Source organism: Numida meleagris, chromosome 10 (assembly GCF_002078875.1).
Source record: "Numida meleagris isolate 19003 breed g44 Domestic line chromosome 10, NumMel1.0, whole genome shotgun sequence".
Classification (NCBI taxonomy): Eukaryota; Metazoa; Chordata; class Aves; order Galliformes; family Numididae; genus Numida; species Numida meleagris.
Window position 1 is genome coordinate 5,385,111 of NC_034418.1, and position 26,000 is coordinate 5,411,110.

At 39.0% G+C, this 26,000-nt stretch overlaps 1 long non-coding RNA gene across 1 annotated transcript in view; it reads left to right on the top strand.

Annotated features, from left to right (window-relative positions):
• Window positions 1-26,000, top strand: part of LOC110404384 — a 68,187-nt gene that overhangs the window by 25,439 nt on the left and 16,748 nt on the right. Inside the window, exons 4-7 of the long non-coding RNA XR_002442207.1 lie at window positions 13,045-13,111; window positions 16,593-17,040; window positions 17,131-17,298; window positions 21,098-21,256. This is a non-coding gene — a long non-coding RNA (uncharacterized LOC110404384). The remainder of the gene's footprint in view (window positions 1-13,044; window positions 13,112-16,592; window positions 17,041-17,130; window positions 17,299-21,097; window positions 21,257-26,000) is intronic.

Consider the following 26,000-nt stretch of genomic DNA (forward strand, 5'->3'; position numbering starts at 1 on the left):
TCCACCTCCTTCTGGACTTATCCGAAAAACTAGAAAGAGTTTACTAACTCCTCTGCTTTCCTGACAGTGATTCTTTCTTCCTCTCAGAAAAAGTTTGAGTAGTATCAGTGACTTATACAATAGAGACCAAGTATGAAAAATTTGTCAGTTAAGAGAATGTCATCCAGTAAGTGTCCTTAACAGTTCTTTCCTTTTCTCTGATTCGAAGAAGAGTAGCCTAAATTAATTTATTGGTCAGCATCTGTTTAACAGGCGTATGTGACGTGATGGCTTTCTGTACGCACCTGGTTTATTTTCTAATGCAACCTCCAAAAAGATTTTGATCTTATTTTTAGCTTTAACCTTATAAAAATGTAAGAGCACAAAGAATTCTTACAGTGACTAAACTCTTTTTTTTATTTAAGTCCCAGTTTCAAAGGAATTTAGCTATGACCTAGATTTTAATTTTCTTGGGGATTTTACTAATGCTTGAGGGGGAAAATCTGGTACATTTGCAGCATATTAAATACCTGTTTGTGTCAAAGTAGTCATTAGATTTCTAATTCATTTGATTACAGTTCAGTGATACAGCAAGGGACATGTCTGGATATTTATTATCTTTAGCTATGCTATCATTAGAATATGATTTCTTTATTTTCATTGCTGGGGCATGCTACAGTAAATGCACCTAAATATTGCTGGATTTCGAAACCACTTAATTATCCTGTCATTGGTTCAACATTATTCAATTTTACATTGAAATTGTTTTCCTGGAGACCTAAGCTGGGTTCAAATAAACTGTTCGTTTTTGGCAACCAGGAAGAAATGGAGTCCTTGTAAAAATCAGACTTTGGAGTGAGGAAGTTGGCGATTTTTTTCATTAGTTTCATAGGGCTCATTGTTCCTATTCTGGAAACTTTATAGCTGCAATCACCTACGGCTAGAATCTGATTTTTACTGAGGTGCTATAATAATTACACTAAGTACTTTCTTTTTGTCACTGACAAACAGCAATCCTTGAATGTCACTTAAGGAAACTAGGAACTTTTATACTGTGGGTTAGTTTCCAAAACTTTGTGGTTTGACTTTGCAGGAAAAAGTCCAAGCTTTTCCATAGATAAGGCCAAACAACACCACCCCAAAAAAATGAAAAAAGAAACTAAAAAACACCCTAGGTCTTGCATATAGCCAGGACATCTCAAACTCTTGGATGTATTCACAAAGACTTTCAGGACAATGAGAAGAATATAAAAAAAGAACAAGAACTTGCAGAAAATATTGAATTCCTTAAATAAAGATTTTGCTAAGAAACTTAAATATGACTGACTGAGAACTGAAGGTTGACAAGTTTAAATACTGTAATAGCAAAACAAACAAACAAAACCCTTTCAGTTCACTCGTGGATTAGCAGTTAATGCTCTGAAATCCACCAGCTATAGCTATCTGTGCTGTTATAATCCAAAAGAAGAACTCTACATTTGTGAGTTTTTTCAAAGGAAGATCTTAATCACCTCTTTGTAAACCACCAAACCCCTTATTAAAAGTCTGGGCCCAATCCTCCCTTGAAAGAGTGGCCCCAGCGAACTATGGTCTTTGATCCTAAATTGAGAACAACTCCTACTGGAGGTAACAGTATGTGATTAACCAGTGCAGAATTTGGGCCACTGACATCAGTGACACTGGCTGCTCGTGTGAGTAAGGAACAATTTCATAAGATTAAGAACCATTAGTATGTTTGATAGCTGTATTTTTATTAACTCTTCTTCATTATATGTTCAGTTCAGATAAGATGAACAATATCACCTCGTTGTCAATATCAATATTAATCAGTGAAACTGAAGTGACAGTGCCTGCAGTGATTTTTTTTTATTAAACCTTACATATATAGCATAAATTCTCATGTTGTAAAGTTTGTTAACAATGCAGTTGCTAGTCAGGCTCTTAGACTGTATTTTTTAAATAAGTTATGACAACCTGAATCATTAAATGTAATTTTCTGTTAACACAATCTTGGTCCCTGCTCTAATGCACAGTTTTTCTGTTGCGTTCAATGTGTCCCAGTAAGTGCACTCAACAGCAGAGCCAGAGAGCTTGCAGGGTGGCACAGAGTGCTATGTTCTCCAGTGGCAAAGGAAGGAAGTCAGAGTGTTCCCCTCAGTTCTTATTTGCAAACAAGGGTTGGCATAATGCAGCATAGCAGTGGGGCTGCTCAGTTTTACAACCAAAGCAGAGCAGGAGCCTCTCAAATGCTCTCACTTATTACCTTGATGTTGTTGTGTTTTTTTTAAACTTTAAATTAGGGATGGGCCCAGACCTTACTATTTGAGTTTCTTAAAATTTTAAAAGAAAATTTAAGAGAAAAACTTATTATGACTGATAATAAGTTATCAGTCTTGTAAGTTTATAAATAAGACTTACTTATAAATATATTCCACTGCATTAACATAACCACACTGGCTTTAGAGTTTTAATATGACACTTTAAAAGTTGCAGAACTACAAGGAGTTATTTGTACTTTTGATTACATTGGTTTAGCTAATCTGACTTCTTATAGAGGGACTTACATCTGGCTTGCACAATATGCCGGATTAGATTTGTGTGTTGTGCTGGTTTGTCTAGTTCAGTGCAACAATAAGTGTCCAGTTATTCTGGCGAAACTCTGCCTCTAACTTTCTTCTTGTCCTTAGTGTCCATTTCCTCTGTCAGTCCACATAAGCTAGGTGTTGCTGTTACCACAAGCATCCCGCATTACATGAGATGTGGGACATGTGTCTCAGCAAAAACAGATAGAGTGACAGGGTACTGAAGCCCTCCAAACCTCCTGTCTTATCTGGTTTTATTCTTTCCATCTGACTTCCTCCTGCTCTGGTTAGCATCCTCCCCACCTCCCAGACCTTCCCATGTACAGGCATTATTACTCATGTCACCAGCCTGCAGGACCTTCCAAAAAGCAGATGGGCAATTGGCAAGACATAAACCGCACCCAGTCTCCAGTGCCTTTCTGAAGGCTCAGTATTTACCCAATTAAAATTAATAAAGAATGTGAAAGCCAGAAAACAAAAGCTGTCTGGGAAACAAAGCAAATGCAACATCAGGCACATCTTGTCTGGTCTAAGAGAGACGAAGGGTGGTTATTCTTTATTGAATTTATGAAAACAGTTGAAAGAATTTTCCTGAGCTGAAGAGGATGTCTGTACTAGATTGGTTTGCTTCTCTCCTAACTTCAGCTTACCTGAACACTAGGAATTGTGACAGCTGTGATGCTGAGGTGCCAGAAACATCTTTTGAGGGTAAAATATATACATGGGTCACTCTGGAAGTAATGTTTCTTACATATTTCCGTAGAAACCACAAAAGATACAAAGCACACAGTAACACTATTTGATGGAGCAAATTCTCAGCTATGAAACACTATTTGTCTATGTAGTCACTGCCTTTAGCTATGCATTTTCACCAGCAATGAACAGGAGCTTGCGTGCCATGCTCATAAAAATCTGCATGGCCATTCAGAATATGGCTTGTTTTTCGCATTGCTGTTCCCACTGCTGATACGCATCCCCCATTGCCTCCCTATGCTGCCATCCACTTGCTGGTTTCCATAGACATTCAGCAAGCATTAATAGATGCCAATGGATGCTGTTTTTTTCTGCATGGAGGAATTCATTGACACGCATTTGCTTCATCCACCGTTCCATGTCAGACACCATTCTGTCAGACTGCCCCTCTGCTGCCATCTGTCACACAGCAACAAAATGTAATGGAATATTGGTGGGATGTCCATCCTCTACTGCTATACCACCAACATCCACTTCTGACATTGTGGGCCAATATGATGAAATAGGAGGCATTACTTTCAGATCAGCCAGTGTGTGTGTATATATATATATACATATATATATACGTACACAGTAAGTCATTTAACTCTCTCTCCATGAACTATGTAAAAGTTATGCAAACACTGCTTTCAGATTTTTGTGCTTGTTGCGAATAGGAAATGTTGAAAGAACCTGGAGCTTAACAGCTTAGCTCTTTCCTCTGAGAGGAAATAGAATTAGAACCTGCATGTGCTTGGCTTATACTTTATAATATGTTTTATTATTAGAATTATAAATCATGCCTTTGGGCACCAAAATACAACATAACTAAAACATAACTAACCAAGGTAAATTGATGCCTGCCCTCGTATATTTTACCATCATGAAATGCCAGACACTGCCTCTGAACCCTCTGCTTTTAAGTGGGTCTATTGGCACTGGCTCTGTGCTGCTATTAGGCTGGGACTTGAATCTGAGCCACGCTCTTGGTTTCCATCCATTCGTCACAACTGGAGAGTCTCACAAGTTTTTGGCCGACTTTTGCTTTCTACAGGTGGTGGAAGGCCAGCTGCAAGTGTATTCATTCTCATTAGCTGCACAATAAGCCCTTGGCTTTTCAGTGCTAGTGCCGAAGGAGGGAGAAGGGATTGTCTTTTGTGTGCGTGGTGACACGCATCTTTCCATGCTGGCATTTAGCGGAGGCGTGATTCAGTGACCAGGAGTCAGATTTTTGCTTAGCATTTTCCATAGGAGCAGCAGTCACAGAAAATGAGAGTGCTCCAGTCCCTTTCTTGCTGTTGTGCAGTTCTCCATCTGTAAAGACGGAGGTAGTAGCACTACCCCACCAACCTGTACCTGATGACTGTAATCGTGAATGTTTCTGAGGAGAGACACTTATTTGAATCAAATTGGTTGCCTTCCCTGTAACTTCAGTTTGTCTTGTGAAAATACTGTCAGAATAATATATGCTTCCATTATAACCAAGAAGTTTTACTCTTGATCGATAAGACTTACATTTCATTTGTCAGGTTAATGAATTATTAGTCTTCCAGTTTTTTTTAGTACGCATCAGTCTCTTTCTTTTTTTTTTTTTTAAATCCAGCAGACAGCTGTGACAAGGCTGAGGTAGAAAAGTAGCCTAAGCCATGGTGCTAAGTAGGGCCCAGTACTTCTAGACCCCACTGGGTGCTCCTTATGCAACTGGGGTAGAAGTTCTTAGGCTGATGTTACCAACTGCAGCCACAGGAGATGCTGGGAGAGGGCACTAACGCTTGGGCTCTGCAGCTTGAGCCAGTGATAGACCTGGATGCTCACTGGAGCCCTGCCAGCTGGGTCAAAGACTGGGTGACATAGTCTTTGCTAGCTGAAATGTCTGAGTGTTATGAAGTCCTGCTCTCAGGTCACCTAAGAGGTGAAAAAATCACAGCAAGGGACTTACCTCCCTGCATGTCAGGGTTGCTGCTGTAGACCAAACCACACAGCTCACTGGAGCTCTGAGGCAGGTGAGGCTCGCAGGAGCTGGGATTTGGTTTTCTGGGTTGTACGACTATTCCTCTTGTGTGCAGTAAAAGGCTGCATATGACTGGAGAAAAAAATCTTCAGAAAATGCAACTATGAGCTTTTTTGCCTACCAGTGACAGCGTTAAGAAAATGTATTTGCATTGCATTGTTCTCTCAAGATTCTATCAAACGAGTAATATTTGTGTGTGAGTGAAGTTACTTTGGGTGCGTATGAGGGAAATCAGGACTTCACATTCAGTAGGCTGATTTGTTCCATAAACATTAACTCTGCATCTGAAAGCTGTCCTAGGGTGATCCTGATGTGCATCTTTTCTATAAATATTTGCAGTTGATCATGCATTACAATGGGGCATTCCTCTCCTTTGACTTTGCCCTTCTTTTTTAGCTTGTTCATCTGATTTGCACATAAGGGGGAAGAAGTCTTTATGGAAAAGATAAACTGCAGACTCACCTCTTTGTGTGGATGTGTGTGTGCATGTTAAAATCTGCTGAAAAGCTGTTTATGGATTTTAGGGAGAACGCATTCATTCCATTTTTACAGAGTTAATGAAATCTTAGCTTTTTCTTTCTTCAAATACAAAGTTCCGTGGGGAAAAAAAAAAACAACAACCTGTATGTAGGAATGATAAGTAAACATCAGAAGTAAAAAGGCTCGCTTTAGTTTTGGGGTATTGTTCTATTACTGCATTTTAAGTATCGTATTAATCTTCTTTCATTTCCTCTGTGAATGCTTCCCCAATTTTTGTGTGCTGTTATGTTTTAAAGCTTTTTGACCAGCAAATGGAAGTCTTCTGATGTTATTCATGCTTTTAATACTTTGCTGGCTCGGAGTGTTGGTATCTGAACTGTCACCAGCCCTAGAAGTGCATTTCCGAGTGCCTTACTCTTTTGGAATGGCCTGTAGGACTGTGAACCACAGAAAAACACCACCCATTATGTGTAGGATTGAGGACTGATGCTCTCAAATGTCTTCTAGTGTATGATTTTATAGCTCAGTATTATTTCCATTTTTGTTCACACATTGGCTAAACCAGCAATCACAGCATCCTAAGCTGGGAAGCTGCAAATTTGGGCAGGCATTTTGGTGACTTGTTGTCATTAGATCATAGGTAGAATCCTCCTGTTTATTGACTAGTAAAACAGCAAATGTTCTTCAGTGGAGCTTAAAATGGTTTGTCTTTGCAGTGGTCCTTTATGCAATCCTTACTTTAAGACAGGCCGTGCAAAATGAGTTAAAAATAGCATATAAAATACAGTAAGAATTCCCTGGGTTCCACCGTGCTGGTTTGTGTCCTTGTTCATACCTCCAATCATTTAAATTGAGATAAGCTCTATAAAGCTAAACTCTGTGCATTTTTTTAAATAGATAATACTGTATTTATTGTACAAAAAGCCTGTACATTTCAAGCAATTATTTTAAAAGTAAGCATAGGAAACTTTTGGTTATGTATGGAGCATATATTGCTGTAGATTCCTTTTTTAAAGAAATAACTGAACGTTACTGGTCTCACATGACTGTCTTTTCATTCGTCTTTCATCACTGTGCCTTTCAATACCATTCATCTATGGACTAATGCAATGCCCACTGAAGTCAATAGAAGTCATTCTGTTGACATCAATGAACAATGAATCAGGCCCTTTAAAAAGAAGAAACTAGAGTTTACAAGGGTTAAACAGAGCCCTGAGTGAATACTTTGCAGCAGGAGCAGTGCCTTCTCCTGTGTTCGTAGCACACCTAGCACTCTGCTTCTGTGCAGAATAACACCAAAATGGTTCATCTCCACTGGGAGCTCTGATAAGAGAAGCCAGTTTTGCCAGTCAACATCTGAGTTGTTCTTCTGTGCAAAGCCTTAGTAGGTATTAATAATTGTAATACGCGGTAAAAATCTGTTCAGATAGGTGTCATTGATGCAGATGTTGAAAATCCTTTATTTTGTTTGCCTTCTGTCCAGTGTTCTCAAAGAATTCATACTTTGCTATCAGTCTTTCTTTGTTCTGATAAAGTTGTAATCACTCAAAAGCAGATTCAGAAGCTCCCCCTCCTTCCTTCACAGCCCCAGTGTTTGTTTTATACCCAAATGTGACATTGTACACCAGCGCAATCGAAAAAGGCTGCAATGATCAATTGAGGGCCCAATCAAAGCCTAACAGATAGGCAGCCATTCGTCGCTGTTTGATATAAAAGGTGTTTTATTTCTCATCACTTTTTTGTCACTGAAAGAATGCTTCCTACGTGCAGATTAATTAAAGTGTAAACATTAAATATTGATTGATGCATTATCAGCATGGAGCAGTTGCCTCCACTCAGATTGATTCCTGCAGTGATTTATTGTCATATTTGTGGAGTCATTTCACTTGATAACAAAGAGAAATCGCCTGCTGCCTCTGCCTCTGAGGCTTCTTTCTGCCTCCTGCACTGCACCTCCTCATCCTCACTGATTCATTCTCTGCCTGCTCGGAACTGGCGTGGCCTCGCAGTCTTTTCCCTAGAAAAGTTTAGGGCTTCTCTTTTTGGCATCTGCATAGCAAGTTGATAGTTCGGTGTAGAAGTCGCAGAGCTGTGCTCTCAAATGGAACATCCATGGTTAACACTTCCAGCCGTGTCCCATGCAGCTGCTCTCCATGACCAGGCTCAGGCACAACTTTGCAAACACAGGTTCAAATCATTAGGGTTAACTCGCTGCCAACTTGAGAGAAAGGTGAACTTTCAACAGAAAGACATTGTTCAGGTCGGATTTATGGCTAAATTATGCAATTAGTTGCTCTGAGCAGGAGCACAGCCACACAATAGCGTATCAATGTAAAGAATTTCAAGATTTTACTCTCATTTTCAGGCAAGTGCATAAAAGATACCTTCATTCAAATGTTGTGGAGTATTTAGAGGAAAGCAAAGCTTCATGGGGTATTATTGAGCATCTGGATTAGAAAATGCTTTAAAAAAATTTTTACCAAGTGACTCTAGCTTTTGGAGGTGGGCTCAGACAAGCGAGTCATCCAAACAGCCTTTCTCCCCTCTCCCTGAAAGTCTTCAGGCTCTTGCTGTGTGTTCACATCCATCAGGAGCAGTCTCACACTGCACGGAGCCACCTGCCCCACGCGGAGCCGTACCCCAGGGGCTGGCTCCATGCTGCAAGGCCCTGCATCCCCTCCTTGCCAGGCCTCGCTGAGAGGACGGCCATGCTTACAGCCTGCACTGCCTGAATGAGCCCTCACTGACCCCATGTGCCACAAAAGGAAAAATAGTCATGAAATTGCTTTGTTCTGCAGTAACAAAGCTTAACCTTTTGCATACGTGGCTTTAATTTAACATTCAGAGAATGAGACTACTCAAAATCTGCTGAAATCAAACATGAGTAAGGCCATAAAAATAGGTAATGGGCAACTGGTAATCTTGATTCAGTCAGGCAAGGAAACATTAACCTTTAGTCGCAGTGGCAACAAATGCTAAGCTTGTGAATTTACTGCAGCGGATAATTTCCCTCCTAAACCCGCAGGAAATCGTAGCAGTGACTCCCTACATGAGCAGCAGCCACCTCAGTGTGGCTCTCCAAGAGCTACGTGCTATGATTTCTCAAAAAGGCTGTTGCAATAATTAGATGGGACTTCGTTATGATAGGCATTCACTTGTACTGCTCCAGTTCCAGACCATCTCCGTCCCTCACACAAACACTTGCCCAGCACCACTTCCTATGTAGGAAGTCTTGATGTTTTGCAAATTCACCCAACCCTGGGAGAGAAAGCTGTTATTTCAGATCTGCCACTCCATCCATTTTCTTTTAGCTGCTCTTCCTGTCCTCTCTCTGTACTGTCTTCTGTTCCAAGCCAAAAGTTTTGCTTCATTGCTCTCTCTGGGGAGTTGCACCCAAATTTGGCGCTCCACAAATTAAAAAGTAAACAAACCGATGGTGTGCTCACCTGGATTCCTTCAAAATAATGCTCCTGCAAAATCACTTCCCCTGGCTTCTTGTGTGTTGTTGCCCTTCCTACCCGCTGAACCGCACTGTTGCCGCTGTGTGTTAGGTTGTCAGCCTTATTTAAATTGTCGGCCTCTCCGGTCAAAGACCTCGCTTTCCTGCTTTAAACTGCTGCGCAAACTGGCGTGGCTGTGTAACCAGCCCTGCTACAGACGCAGTGCTGTAAGCCCATGTACTTGTAAAGCTGCTGAAAACAAAATCTATTGTCACTGTAATTATTGTGGAGCGCATTTACATTTTTATAAAGCCTTTCATTCAAAGGCTCTAATGCATTTTGTGTTGAAATACAGAAATGTTCTTAAATATCTCTAGTTCTAGATGAAAATGTGTTTCACCTATCAAAATAAAGTTTCTTTTAACATTTTTTATATGACAGATAAAGACTTTCTAACAAGTAGTTCAGTCTGAATTGGTTAGCATTGTTTAGATAGGACCACAGAAGAACAAATGAAAAGTTACATCAGTTGCACAAAGTCTGTTTTCTGCAGGTCAGATGTGGACCTGAGATGCATGTACAGAGCTTACCCCTCTAGGTGGTGTTTGGAGCATCTTTGAGAAAGAAAACTAAAGGGAAAACTTTTGTTGACTTTAATGGGCCCAGGCTTTTCTTTCAATAACCAGAGAAGGACAAGGCATGCAGAGATGCTTGTGCACAGCTTGGACATAATGGTAACTAATGCTAATGGACCACAAACAGTATCCAGAAGGCAGCTGTCCCAGGGCAGATGTCAACTTTCAAAGAAGTAAGGGCTGTGACTCCGTTGCAGTTTGTACTGATGTCAGCAAGCCAGAAGGGCTCAGTAACACCAGGTAGCTTTCGGCTGCTTGTCTTAGTCTTTGCTTTAGGCTTCTTTCAGCCGGGCACCTAGCTGAGCTTGGGATGAGTGCAGTGAGCTGGTAAAGCTGGAGTTACACTTGTTGGGTTCCTACTTAGAAAAAGCAGTGCAAGTCGCTGTACAGCAACTCTGTATGCCTCATTTATTTCTCTTAGCCCCCAGAATTATTCCTGACAGGTGATGATGGGCAACTAAGTGGAACGAACAGATATTAAGAAAATATGTGGGGAAATCACAGAAACAAGACTAGAAATTAGTTCTTTTTGATAGACTGTAAAACAATTTTTAAAAGCTGTGTATGTTTTAATATTGTGCCTCAAATGCTGTCCTCCAAGGACAGATTCTGAAAGGAATGAGACCTTTGTGAACTGAACTTTTCCGCAGCGCATCTCATTGCACTTCACTGTTGTACAACTGTTGTATAAATGCCACACAATAGTCAAGAGCGAGAATTTTAAATTATTTAATTTGTTTGGGTTTTCGGATAGGATGAAAACTTGCTTTTTTCCTAATAGGCTTTCACAGGATCACAGGATACTTCAGGTTGGAAAGATACATGTCTTACAGAGTACTTCTGTTGAATCCTGATTAGGGTTTCCTTTCACCATGGACAATTAAATCTGACACGAAGGGGTACAAAAAGATGTTTGTTAGGGATTTAGAAAGCTCCACACTGGCCTATATGCTGGAATTTTAGAAATGTCCATGTGCATATGCATTTACAACCTATACTAAGGAGTCTCAAATACACAAGCAGTTCCTTCTAGCCAAAAAATAAATAAAATAAAATAAAAATAGTGATCGTGATGGCGAATGCAAGCTGTAGAAGGCTGTAGCCCTCCCTGTGTTACTGAAGAGATTTTCTGATCCGCAGTAGGAGCTTGATATTAATTGGAAACTGTCTGACCATTTGTCCTTATAAAGTTGCACTTGTATGTTCTCTTTAACCAAGTAGCCTCCCTATATAAACTGAGATTACAATATCCATGCAAATTACCTTCCTGCTGCACGTGTCACTGTGAGACCTGCTAAATGAATGCTGTTTCCCTTCCAAAAATGAGTTTACCGTTTTTGCAGCAAGAATTACAGGTTGCGTGAGGATGGTGTGTTATTTCCTGAAATTGTATGTAATTTATTTCAGAAAGCTTGAAACATAGTTTTGAACTTAAATGCGTATCATCTTTATAACTGCTCAGTTTGTGTTATTTTACAGTCCTTGAAATACCTCTGATAATAAATGAAAATTAGGACAAAATAAATTACAATTTGTAGAGTGACCAGTGTCTGATTATACGTAATATAATTAACTCCATCCTTTGCATAATGTTTATCTTAATTATTACCCAATGTACTTTAGAACAGGCTTAATGATTGGTGATTCTTTCACTTTGGGGAGGTTTGTTCATGAGATACGTTTTGCATTCATTTGCTGGGTCACCAAGACTGAACATTTTTAAAACGTTATACTAATTAGAAAATTACTTAATGTTAGTTATAAGAAGATACAACTGACATTGCTCAAAATAGTTTTCTATGATCTTCTCCTCTAATTCTTTTTTATCTTCAATACTTTGCCTTTCCAAAAATTGATTTTTTTTTAATAATTATTTAAATATTCCTACATTACAAACCATGACATAGATCAGTAAGGCACATCTATCCCTCCTTTCTTTGCCTATTCTGTAGCCTACTAACATGAGACAAGATTTCAAATTAACAGAGCTTCTATTAGGAGAAACCATCTTAGCCCAAAAATAAGTTTTTTCATTCTTAGACCGTGACTTGTGTTATGACAGAAATTAACATTTTTGTGACCTGCAATTAACTGTGTTGTCTCTTGCTATAAATAAGGTTTGGCAGCTATAGCTGGAGTCAACTGTATCTTGAGGTCTAGTTATCTGCGGCTGTTTTTTTATTTATAGCTGTTTGTATTTGCTAATAATACTGCAGAGTTCAGGGACGCAGACAGTAAAGAACACAAATAAAATCTGTGGCTGGTGCCTGCAGCCCTCTTCCATTTCATTCTTACAGTAGCATCAGAGTTTCCTCAAATTCTTCCTCAGCTTGGAAATCTCTGGGGTTACTGTTTAAGACTTCAATGCTGCTAGTAATTCCAGCCCTCACCATTAAAGCTGCATTTTCTAACCATCCCTTGGTAATTGTTGCAAGGACTTAGACAAGTAAGACTATCCAAAGACATCACTAAGGTCAAACTGTGGTGGAAAGTGCTCTGATTTTATCCTGGAGATTGATGCTTGTATCACCTTTTTTTCGATTCAGCAGCTAGGGTTATAAAATGTACTTGCAATCACTGATAACATGTTTGATCAAACTGCAAGTGGAGTAACACAGTATTTTATACACTGTGTGTAGTTTTACCTGATGCAACAATAAATCAGTGGAGGCAGAGATCTTTTGTAAATTTTAATGAAAATTCAACTGCTGAAAGTATAGTTACTTGTGGCTTAAGTTCTAGAAATATGAATTCATTTCAGATTCTTACTGTAAAAATGTAGCTGTAAAAATGGTTTAACTACAAACTTTCTAGGAAGGCAATAAAAGAACAAGCAAGGAAATAAGTGATGGTACATTCAAAATATTATAATAATTTTGTCATTGGCTATAAGCAAACTGAGTGGGGAGGGAGTGGGTGATAAAACGTGCTTAGAATAAGCATTACATTTCTGAATGTAATCTAAAAAAAATATCTCTGTACTGTAAGGAGACAGAAGTCGAGAGAATAATTCCAGTGTGCCATTGCATACAAGCAAGTAAGAAACATTCAGAATTAATTAACTTTAAAATATTTACCAGTTGATCAATAAGCCATATTTTCATGCAGGTCTAGGATGCTTAGCGGAGAGCTCATTTTGCTACAAATTATTGTAACTACTCTATAAATGTATTATGTTTCTATAGGAAAGTTGCAAGTACAATAACCTACAGATGACAGTCAGGAAGGATTTGCAGATACACTGATGTTAAGGTAGGGCTGTCGCTTTGGAGATGTAACTGGAAACCGTTCCTAAGAGCACTGACCAGGCCTCCTTCCTGCACTGCGGGTTCTTTGTGCTTCCGTTTGGTTTGGGCTTTTGATTTTTGCATGCCTAAAGGTACACCACTCCTAAGACTGTTGTTTCCAAAAACTACCTGTCCTTTCTAAGATCTTTTTCTGTGTTTGTGTGTGGAGAATGCATTGCGTTTATTGTATACTGAGCGCATAGAGCAATTGCCTTCGCAGAAGAGCAAGCAGATGATGTTATAACAGTAAGGAGCCTTAAAATGTACTAACTCATCTCTAACTGATCTCTAACTACAGGTTGCTCAATAATCATACCCTAATCCTTGTCTGTTCCCCATCTCAGCTTTACCTTTGTATAAGCCACATCTTGGGCAGATTAATGTATTTCCTAATACGTTTTCTCTTAGAGAAAATACAATCTATGAACAAATCTCTGAACTCTACTCGGGAAATTCTTAAGAAACTCTCAGTTTACTGTCATCCCCAACCACGTAAACTCTTTTTTTTTATTTTGTCATAATAATAATAGCAACACCAATTGGCAAGAGATTTATATTTAGGAAGTGAATAGGAGCTTTGAGAAATCCTGTAGTAGTTTTCAAACATGTTTAGAAAACCAACTAGAAAACTCTTCAGTACTACCATCCAGTTGAAGAATACTATGTACCCTTTAGAAGCGCTGTTGGCTTTCATACACTGCTTGGAATATGTTAGTGTCTGTCTTGGGAAAATATATTGCTTCATGCATTGTGATATATTTCTGCAAAGCAAACTTATATCAGCTAGAACAGGTTTTCTGTCCTGTGGTTCCTCATCTGTTTCTGCTCAGTCAAGGTGCATCTGGGAATATATTTCCCCTTGCAGCAGCAGGTGGCGTTGAATAGCACACGTTATTCTCACACTCATAATCATTTTGTCTTATATGTAGTAAAACCTCCTTTCCCAAAAGAGATAACCTACAGGAGAAATTCAACAAGTTTTTATAGATGTAGCAGACGTTCTACACGACAGAGGTAAGGGGCAAATTCTTCCAGCTTTAATCACACTAAGAAATAAGACCATATAGAATGTATTTAAGGGGCAGCAAAAGCAAATATATTACGTTATTGTTTAAATTAAATTTTGTTTTCATTTTTCTACCCACAAAAATCTCTGGGCTTGCTCTTGCAGCCCCACAGAGTTCATGTTGTAGTAAGGTGATGTTTATCATATACAAGTACTCATTCACCCTGCAGTAAATTTGCGAACCCTAGTTTGTTTTGTGGCTTTCTTTGCTCACCTTACCTCTATAGAGCAAGGAACTGATTCTTCTCCCGAAGACTTTATCTGTGCCTTCATGCAATACAGCACAGTGTTTCAGCCTTACACTGTGGTAAGTTAGAGCAGAGTGAGAATTAGCACTTTCCAAACTTTTCTCTGAACCTTTTTCAAAAAATTATGGAGTATTGCAGAATCAGTTCAAAACAGACCTTTACATGACTTCCTAAGTTTATTTTTTAAATATCACACGCAAATAAAACGATATCTTTATGCACACACAGGTAAAACCTCAGACTGAAACAGAAACCTTTTACAAGCAAGTGGCTATACCTCGGTCTGTAGTCAGTCTTAGCAGTGATTATGAGTATTTAAGAAATCCATCCATCTTCCTTTCATCAACAGTCACTTTTGCATTTGCATATCTAATAATTTATGGCATGTCCTGACCCCAAGCAGTAATTGAACCTATAGATCTTCAGACTAGATTTACTCTGGTCTGGCTGCCGCAGTAATGTAACTCTGCAGGAGTTTTGGATTATTCCAAATGCCATCTCCTCTTCTGAGAAGCTGACAGTCACGGGCAAAATTTTACCTCCAAATGTCAAGGCAGAAACTCTATAGCCTAGTTTAAACTGTCTAGCTCTCCTTTTGGAATACTTCAGTAAAAAACAAGAGGCACAGTGATCACTCCCAACATTGCTCTTGGTAGACTGGTTTTAATGTAAGACTCCATAACAATAAAGTAATTCTCCTAAGAGTATAAAACCATGGAAGAGCCTAAAATGCAGAAATAAAAGGAGGAATTCTATAGCAGAGTTTGTAACTAGTAATGTAAAAAAAAATAGAAATAAAAGGGGAAAGACGCTGCTGTGTTAGTGAGGACTCTGGTGATCACAAACAGACTGATGAGAATCCAGCTTCAAGTAGGAGATGGGGTGCTCTTCTGACTCGAGTAAGCCATGGCACAGCACAAAAATACCCAGCCAACTGCCTGTGTTTCTTCTTCTCAAAATGTGATTTAGAGACCAATTTCAAGGCAGCATTATATGCTTCAGTAAAGGGTTCTCAAAAGCTTTGAACAAGAAAAATACCAGCAAACACACAGCTCTGCACTGTTGCAGGCACTTTGCTGAATACTAAGTATTGAGAAAATACAGCAATAGAAGTTGTGTCTTTTCCAGCAGGTATTGCTTGGGAAAATGTCTCGCTCTTCTTCACCTATTTCTGACTGCAAAAGAAGAGTCAGGTGCACAGACTGGTCACACTGTTGTTGCTTCCAAATGGTATTCCAGACATTGTGAAAAGACTGGGTCTGAAATTTTATAACAAGTCTCATCAGTTGGCTGTTTTATTTTCCTGGAAAGGAGCTCAATTGAACAAGCTCTGGCAGACACACAGAGCTATGCTGTTGCCACTGACACAAGTCCCAAAACAACACATGCAGTCTGTGAGAAAATGCTACTGTCTCACAACTGTGGAAGAAAAAAGAGCAGCAAAGGTACGAACGAGGGAAATCTGACCCAATCCCCAGTTAATGGCATATGCAGTATTAATCTATTGATGATTAAGTGCTGCCATTGTTCCTTAGTAGCAAAGTTCAATGATGATAGACATCCTGAAAAATAGGTAGATAGACAGAAAGATAGATATCCTCAGCTACATCAGCCATCCATAATATCCCATGCGCTGCCATCACTGCTTTGCCTGACCAATTGCCTGTGTAACCTGTTCCATCTTGTATGATCAATATTAGCACTTCACTAACCGTGCAGTTACAGCAGTCTGCTAGCACAGGAAGAACCTCATCTTGCCTCATTGTACTGAAAGATGATCATCTCGAAGAAGAAATGCAATTTTCTATACAGATATTTTCATTTAGTTGTTTTCAGTGAATTGTTTTTGGCTTTGATGTCATCGTTCTACTTGTTATACAAATACTTTATAGCAAAAAGCAAAGTATCAGAAAATGAATAAACATTGAAGAGTTGAACGGGAAAACTGGGTTTGATGTCCAAGCAATGTCTCTGTGCCTCAGTTCTCCATAATTAAAGTAAGATTAACAATACCATAACCACCTGCAGTGAGACCCTTGTGGATCTTCATTTGATTAGCAGACCTAAAAATGTTCCAGGGGCAGAAATTCTCCTGGTGCCTCCAAATACTAAGTGAGCTGTGATTCTCTTAGGAGCTGACTGAGATACCGAAGAATGATGAGATACGGCAGCGCAGGATCAAAAGGAGAGGAAGACAGGTCTCTGTGCAGTATGGGAATGACAGCACAGGAAGAAAAATATTACAGGCCCTACCACCCCAATTCTCTCATTAACTGCATAAGGGAGGACAGCACAGAATAAAACGTTCCTTGTCCCACCCAGCCACTGCTGAAACAGTGGGTGTTCCTGGTGAGCATCGGGAGAAAAACAGCAAATGCCAGCGAGAGACAGACACTGTGACATCTCCCTTGGCATGGAAATACAAAACGGTGGGAAGCTTCCTGTGCTATCAGTGTGATCGCTGCAAGTTCTCCTTGCCGTAATGCAGGAGGGGATAAATCTTGTTTCACTGAAGTGGAAAGCAGCGCAGCTCAGCTGAAATTATCTGCAAAAACATAAGAATGAAAAGACCCCTGCCCTGTAAGCTGTTGTCTCCTGTGTTTCTGGCTCCTCTGTCAGTACTGACCAGTCACCACTTCTGTCTTTTTCTCTTCTTTTTTTTCATGTCAGCATCCTCCAGTAATGCTGCGTTTCTAAATTGGAAATGAAAGGCACAGGTGGAGAGTCAACTGCCTGCTTGTCATAAGGCTAAATATTTCTTCACTCAAGTTGTAATAAATCCTGGAGTACTGTCTGCTCGCACAGGAGGATTTCAGCACAGAAGCATGCTGCAGAAAGGTATTTGTGTCAAAAAGAGAAGAATTCTGTGGCCAGTGTAATCTCTGACACTCTTAAGAATTACTGCTAGTGTGGGATTGTTTTGCTTGCTTGTTTGTTTTTTTCCCTTTAATGAAGCAGTGCCTTATGGGAAAGATTAAGCACTATAAAGTCTGCATCCAAATGGAGTCAGACCCACGATATCAAATGTCAGAAGCTCTGAAGGTAGAAACTTTTTAACTACTATTTTTTTCCAAGCAAATTTTTAATTTTAATCAACATAAACATGTTTGATCCTGAAGGAATTATCTCAAAATTTCCAGAGTAGGACAGCATTAACACAGTGGAGAGAAAATCCCATCACGTCCTTCAGGACAAATGCTTCTTATTGAGATGGATGATGAAGGGTAAGGGTGCTGTGAGCGCACTTGTTTCTGAACAGCTCTGGGTTTTGCTCTGTAGAGGAGCATATGGCCCAATCTGCACCCCAACACGGCTTTTTTCATGGTGAGACTGGCACAGCATAGCACTACAGATGAGGCTACTGCAGGAAGTGGTACGAGAGAGAACTTGCATTCAGAATGAAGGATAAAATGTGTGGAAGTTCACGTAAATAGTAGGTTCGTTTCAGCTCAAAAATTAGTTTTCCCTTTTTCATTCTATTTCTTCAGGTTAAGTTTGCTAAATGAAAACCAGATGTATTTGATGGGCAGTTATTCTTGGTAGTTCATTGACATTTATCAAAAATAAAACAAGAAAAATACATAGGACAGCAGCAGGAACCAGCTCACTGGAGATGGAAGACGAATGGGACACTGATAGTTACAGCTGGCGTTTAGTCAGTCCAGAAAACAGCTGTGCCAGTGCTGGGAGGAGCTAGAGAATACCCATGAGTGCTCTCGTGAACTGTAGTTAGCTCAACAGAGGCCTCTGCTGAGCAAATAGTAACTGTCTGAGACAAGCTCTGAACCAAGCCTAGCGTCTCACCTTTATTCATCCTTACTAGGACTATCTAGTAGCCCTCTTACTGGTCATATTGGGAGAAAATTCCAGAGGGACAAATAAGCACAAATAGTCCTGTCTTATTTCTAAGGAAAACAAATAGGGAACTGTGCCTTATGAGATTAGAATATTCACACGTGGTTTGCAATTAGAGAATGTTTTATATATTTTGCCATAGTTTTATTAAAGGTTCAAAAGTCATTTGAACAGAGAGACTGTGATTTGCCATACGATTTAATGTATACCTTTAGGTCATTTTAACTTTCTTTCTGTCTTTTTTTAACTGAATTTGCCACACTTAAACTGAATCAAGCCATTGATTTATCAGAAGTGCTTTATTCCTCACTCTAGATCTGTGCAGATCTAAGCTATAAACAAGAAAGCAGTAAAAAGTTGCATTTGTAAATATTTTAGAGAACACTGCTGTTCTGTGCAGCTTTATGCTCTTTTCTGGGGCCATTGAGTGCTTTTGCAGAAGCTCATTTGGGAAATGTATTCTTTGATTTTGGTAATCAATTGATCAGCATTTGAAGCCCTGCTCAGACACACGGCTATTGTGAAGAGCAGTACTTTCAGATATCCATTTGATTGTGTTTGTGATGCTTGCTTTATTCAGCTCTGCTCCAGGCAAATTAAAATGTAGTGCTATATAATAAGTATGGGAAGGCTAGCATCCGCACTTTAGGGATAAAACATTTTGACAGTTCTATTCTACATTTGCATTTAAAAATTGTAATGCTTTTAATTAGACCCTATGTTTATGGTAGGATCTGTTGTAAGCATTACTATTGTGAGACTGTTACCTTTCGGGGTCTGTTCTGGACTGCTTGCCTGTGGGTAAAAGCAAAAGCCTGCTGCTTCCATGTACAAATTGTTTGCTGGTCCATCATATGTCTTGTTTTCTTTAATTTCTCTTTCTGCTCCACCTGTGTCACCACTGCTGAATAATTTGGTTTTGTTTCTGAGGATTCTTATGTGCAGGGTTAGGGAGGGGCATACACACAGTTCTCTCTCATGTGCTTGGCGTATTTTTCCACTGGTCCCCATATTCTCAATTTTTGGTCACAGTGGAATCCCCAAGGGGACAGTGGCAGACACAGTCTGAAGAGAGTCAGGAGATTCTGCCATGATATTCATTGTCTTTTTAGCTCTTGGACGGGTGATGTGTAAACAAAGCACATACACAGAATACACAGACAGTGGTCAACATCCCGAGCTTATGAAAATGATCACTGACACAGGCTTTAAAAAAAAAAAAGAAAAAAAAAGGCAAATACTCCCTGGACAGCCAGTCCCTTGAGTCTTTGTGTAATTATTATCAGATTTACCCTGGGAAGTATATGGAGTTCGGTGGTACCAGAAATCTTTTGCAGTGGCTTCTCAGGGAATCCATTGCTGCATTAGGCCCCTGTACTGCGTCTCCAAAGCCCAGGAAACTCAAACACTCTCATTGACTGCTCTGAGGTGCTCTCTTCCTTATCTTCCGTCAATTTTTGGAGCTGTTTCTTCTGACTTAGCAATAAATAGCGGATAAATACTCTGGATATTCAGATATTTGGTATGGAAGTCATGTTTTCTGATTGGGAAGGGGACAACAAGTAAATCCTCCTAGCGCATCCAGATTGCATCTTGCATTTAAAATCATTAAAATCTGAATTATACAGAGGCTATGCAGCACTAGGGGTAAGTACATTGGCCTTTCATGTCTTATTATGTTGTTAATTAGTTAATGTTTGTAAAGCACTTTGAAGATGAAAAGCCCTATATAAGTTCTAAGTGTTATTATCTCTAGAGACCTGGGTTCAATTCAAAGGTGCCTAATTACATATGCCATAAATTAGACTTAATGAGTTGTGGAATCATGTGCTTTCTGTGATGCATGCAGGTTTCTCAGATAGATCTTGGTCTCATAGCCTGCTGCTGTGCTTCTTTAGGTACACAGAGCTGTTACAAAAAATAACGCAAAATAGAGCAGAAATTTTCTAAAAATAATTAGATTACATTTCAGTTGTATTTAAATCTTGGTGAAGGAAATTACCGGGAACTTTGCTCTGCTGTACTAGGGCTTTTCCAGTAACCAGCTTCAAACTGCTGAAGTTAACGTGATTGTTTTCAAACTATGGTACAGACATGATTCTAATTCTTGCCTTTGCTCCATATCTGGGCTTAGCACAAGGGAGCTGGGCAGTATGAGCGTGACTGCTGTCCTAATAATGCTCTGAAATGTACCATCAGGGATGGAGACATTTTGGTGTTGGGTAATGTTCACATGCAAAATAAAAACTTTCCCGTCTGTAGAGATACTATCTACTACAATTTTCAGCAAGCCTTCACAAGTGAGTGAAGTGCAAAAGGGGGAAGTAGCAGTTATAGGAAAATGTGGTTTCATTGGCTTTGCAGAGCTGAGAGTTTCTGTGTTATGTAACTTACATATTCTGTGGTGAAAAAGCTACAACGTTGGCCCCACTCAGGGCAGCTATCCAGCAGTGAGAGCAGAGAGGTTCTCCTGGTTCTTCCTGAGTTAACAGAGTTCAGAGACACAGAAAACCAGCAGGATCATTCACTTGTCCCACAGTGGTTCCCATGTGTTCTTGCAGCAGAACGTTTTATCTTGGGCCCTTTGGATGAGTACAGAGAGAGGCAGGGTTTATTCGGCGTATAAATATGTTAGAAGTGATTGTGTTCATTAGTACAACCTAAGTAGATTGGAAAAACCAATTAATAGCAATTTACTATTAGTGTCTCTAACTGACTTCTTGAAAGTATTTATCCTGAAGTGAAAGACATTTGATTTAGTTAATGTTTATTATATATGCAGATCTTCCGGGGAAAATGTATTTTTGAGTACTCCAGACAATTGAAACTAGCGAGCCCACTGTCTGGAGAAAGCATCTGTAACCGCAGCCAAAAGAGGAACAAGATTTCCGACATTGTTTCAAGACATGTGTTTGAAGCATGGGTTCCCATCACTTTCGGAGTGAGTTGCAGACCATTCTTCTTTATATAGATTTAGACAAGACAAAGCAGTCCTAGATTTGTCTTGTTAATTGTCTTTGTGATTTCTCCCAAGGCCATTTTCTCCTATGTTATTTTATTTGCTTAGTTGGAGTACGATCGTTTCCTTGAGAAACTTTAAATGGGACCGAGCATTGTTTCAAACTGTTTTTATTTTCTCTTTGGCCCAATACTCATCCAATCTGCTCACATTTCTGCATTCCTAAATAACTGGTGAAACCTCACACCTTAAATGCTGGAGTGCATATCCTTCAAAAGCAGGATGTAATTTTGCTGAATATTTTTCATATATTCTAATAAATAGGAACTGAAGATAAATGTCAATTTGAGCTCCGGGCTGTGGTTGAGTGTTTTAATAGTGTAGCAAACTTATCAACAAACTTTTCCTTCCCCACCCTGCCCCCTTCCCTTTTTGCAGTGAACAGATTTTTATCTGGCTGGCTTGTGACTTGGGGATTTTTACAAGCAGATTTCAGAACTTGTCCAATATTTTGAAATTTGAGTCTGAAAACAAAACAAAAATCTCAGTACAAAACAGTATTTTATACAGTGTGTAACAACTGGACACATTTTTGACTTTCCAGAGTGCAAAGAGGATTCTGTTCTCAGACCAAACGCTCACTACTTCACCAGAAAGTACCAATTGGATTCCTTTTTCAGGACTCCAAGACAGCATATATACTTGTGTAACTCCACTGAGCTACCAATTGCAGGGGAGCTGTAACACCGTCTTCGTTTCTGTACTACTGTAGCCTTTTTCCAAAGACCAAACAGAGCATTTGCATTGCTATTATTTCATCTGGGCATTTTAAGTCTGTTTCCATTCCTCGTCTGTTTTTGAGGTGATAGTGACTGACATACTTCAGCAGTGATACAATTATTGCTGAAAAATTAGTGAAGATGCTATGCAAGAAAATGAGAAAGTTGTAAGCTGTAGCAGCTGCACCGAACTGCCCGTTAGAGAGACATCAGGCAGGAGGAACTATCTTACAACATTGTGAAAGTGCTTTTTTTACTGCCAGACCTCCAACTCTGCCCAGTGTGCTAACAGCTGATAAGAGTGTGCTTTGAGAAAATAATTCACGGGTTAAAAGAAGCATTAAATGCATATGCAGAAACATCTTGGTCAGCTAATATCCAGTTAAGAACTGTGGTCACTTGGTAGTTGTGTTTGGTGACCCACTGAAGAGTTTTACAAAAACAGTTGTCATCCTTTTGACTTGTGACTTCCCAAGTCATTTTCCTGTCTTATGTCTGTAATTTAACAAAGCACTAATCTCTGTCACCGAAAGTGTTTGACTGTGGAAGCACTGCTCATGAGGTCTGCAGAAAGACTTCTGGGTCATTCCTGCCTCCAGCTTCCTCTCCCTGTCTGCAGGCATGGGGTTATCACAGGCCAGCTGGCAGAATGGAAAGAACAGCAGTAGATGGGAGAGTAAACAAAGATTTTGTACCGAATTTTGTACTAGAAGAGGAACCTCTAATTCTGATAGAGTGTTGTGCAAGTAGATGTGAATTGTCATAAGCTTGTTGAGAGCTGATGTTTATTTTCTTGGACCTGTGGATTTTGCTTCTGTGAAACTGAAAGATTTTCTAATGATCTGCGGCATGATTCATAGATTTTCTTTCTCTCTACAATGAAGATGGGGTGCAGAAGGGGACAAAATCACAGGCAAAATGCAAAAACAATGTTCAGTTGGCTGAACTGTTCATCTTAGTGTGGAAAGAGCAAGAAGAAAAGAAGGTCTTCAAAACTGTCAGAATCACTGTTGTGAAATGATTTACATTTTAAATGCATGTAAATTTTTTTCAAATCCTAACAATTTTCTACAGTTCAGTATTACAGTAATACACATTACAGTCCTGAGAGGAACAACTTAATGTTAAAGCAGCAAGAATTGAGTTAGTAGGTATTCAAGTTCAGAAGTACTATTCTGACACCAAATATTTTCGTGTCACACAGACCTATTTTCACCTACATATTCCTTCCTCATGTAGCTCTGTCGTCTGTGGTGGAACACGAGCATGCCTCAGTTTAACTCTCAGTTCAGGAAAGCGTTTCTATTCTGAACATTATTTAAGCTTTATTTAGGCATGTCATTTGGTAAGACAGAGGTTTGATAAGCCTGGAGTTAACAACAGGCTGAAGTACTGTCCTGAACCACAGTTTGATTTGACATATGAAACAAAGTACATGTGCACACCAACGCTTTGATTCATAGAATCACAGAATTTGGTTTGGGTTGGAAGGGATCTTAAAAGCAATCTACTTTCAACTCTGTACCATAGGCAGTGACATTTTTTTTGCAAGACTGCATTGCCCGAAGTCCCATCCAGCCTGGCCTTGAATGCCTCCAGGGATGGGGCATCTACAGCTTCCCTGGGCATCCTGTTCCAGTGCCTCACCACCGTCTGAGTAAAGAATTTCTTCCTTATATCTAATCTAAATCTCCCTTTTTTTTTAGTTTAAATATCCCTAAGTTTATCCCCTGTCCTATCACTACACTTTTAAAGTGTAGTTTAAGAAGTAGTTTTAAATTGTCGTTTTAAAACTGTATAGTTTTAAAGTGTACTTTAAAAGTGTAGCTGGCAATTCTTTTAAAATTTCCTCAGGAAATAAGCGATGTAATTAATTCATAAGTATTCATAAGGATTTTTGCTTTATTATAATGGAGATCTTCACTGAGGTGGTCAAGTGACATCATTACTTTAAAAAGATACCAGAAAGGATTTTAGGCTTAAAAATGAACAACTTCATAAAACTGAGGATTGTTGTCACATAAACTTCATCACATCAGCTAACTGACATTATTTGCTCACCCCTTACAGTAATTATTTGTAATCATTATTTTTGTGGCATGTGTTCGGCACTTAAACTGTGCATATAACTGAGAAGAGCTGCATTATTAATCAGGAGAAACTGAGAAATGTAGTTGAGAATGCTAGATCAGGCAGGCAGATGGAATTGTCTCCTGTGGCATTCGCTTCTAAAAGAATTTACTTTTTTTTCTCTCTTCTTCATACATGCAAACAAGAAAGCAAACAAACATTATCTCCTACTTTCACAAGCGTTTAGAAGTCAGAAATACCTTAACCAGTGACATAAACTATTGTTCAGTCGAGATTCCTGAGAGGAACCTAGGAATTATCCAAGATTATGAAAAAAAAATTCTTTTTTTTTGTGTTACTTTGCTTACAGATGGTTTAATCCTAAAGAAAAATTAATTTTACACCCATCTGCATGCACTTAAGCGTGGTCTTCCAAAATGTTCTTCTTGAGCTCATAGTGAAAGCTACAATAATTCTTTGCCCTCTCAGTATGAAAAGAAATTAAACAAAGGGTTCAAAATGGACCAATTATTGCAAATCAAAACTTCAAAATCTCTTTTAAGCTACTTTTGTTCAGTATATTTTATTACAAGTAAAGGAACTTATCACAAATAAAAATGCTAAGAGCAAAACCATAATGCTCAATGTTTGTATGATGATGACGAAGCAGCGTTACTGTCTTTCCAGTGTCACTACAGTGATAATTTCCATTTCCATTAATTTTTCAAAATCAAGGGGCTTGGATCTTTTTTGACAACGATCTCAAACAGATATTTAACTTAAGCATCGAAGTTAAGCCTATTATCCCAATGTGACAGTTAATATACAGATGTTAAGTATATCCTTGAAGTCAAGAGCTCTTGGCTAGGCATCTGGACCCATTAAAGATGAAATAAATGTAAAAGTGAAGAAGATAAAATTGTAATACAGAATATACTAATATCACAAAGCAGACTGAAGATATTGCCTCTCTCTGTTATTTGTTAGTAAAGCTGATGCATTTCTGTAATGGATAAAAAGATTATGTATAAGAAAATATTCTGTTTCTTGTCTTACACAGAAAATATTTTATATAAAATGGATATAAATTTGCTCATTCATTGTTTTAAAACCTAAGATCCTTGTGCACTGAATGGCTCTTTATGTGGTCCCATGGTCTGTCATCATGAGTCCAAGCAACTTGTGGGAAATAATGGAAAGAGCTTTTTAAAGGCTGCAGAGAGGTGATAGCTTGGGGAAAAAAGCTAATTAAAATACATTTTTAAAATTGTGTTTTAAGATCTTTCATTAAAAAAACAAGCTTAATATAAAGTAGAATAGATCAAGAGTGTGCTAATGTTACTGCAGAAGCAGTATTCCAGTAGCAGATTGCATATGTGTAAGTGATTCACGTATCTTGATTTGATTTGGCAAATGAAAACCTTGTCTTACTCTAAGTCACTTTTACCGTCTGGATTTGCATATACATATGATATCTGTTATATTAATTATATCTATTTTCACAGGTACAGACAGGCATAGCCCAGAGTTGTGGCAGCCATTAATAGATCAGGCAAGCCCATTACAGCTGTGTTTTGATCAGCAGAAAGGTTTCTGGCATCCAAAAGCTGAAATCCCCTGTTGGGTATGACAAGTGCATCGAAGTATCTAGCAAGTTAAAATCAAGGGTTTCTGTAAGGAGGGAGTAAGAACACCTACCACAAAAAATTAAGAGTAAAATAACCTTTAATAATCTCTACAATGCAAACTCAATTGTATGTATTGCATTTAATGGGCATTTAGCCATCCATCATTTGCTGGCTCATAAAGCGGATCTGTGCTCTTTCCTCCTGTCCCTCTTTCCTGGAGCTGCTGGCCTCTTTTCACCACGCCTTTCC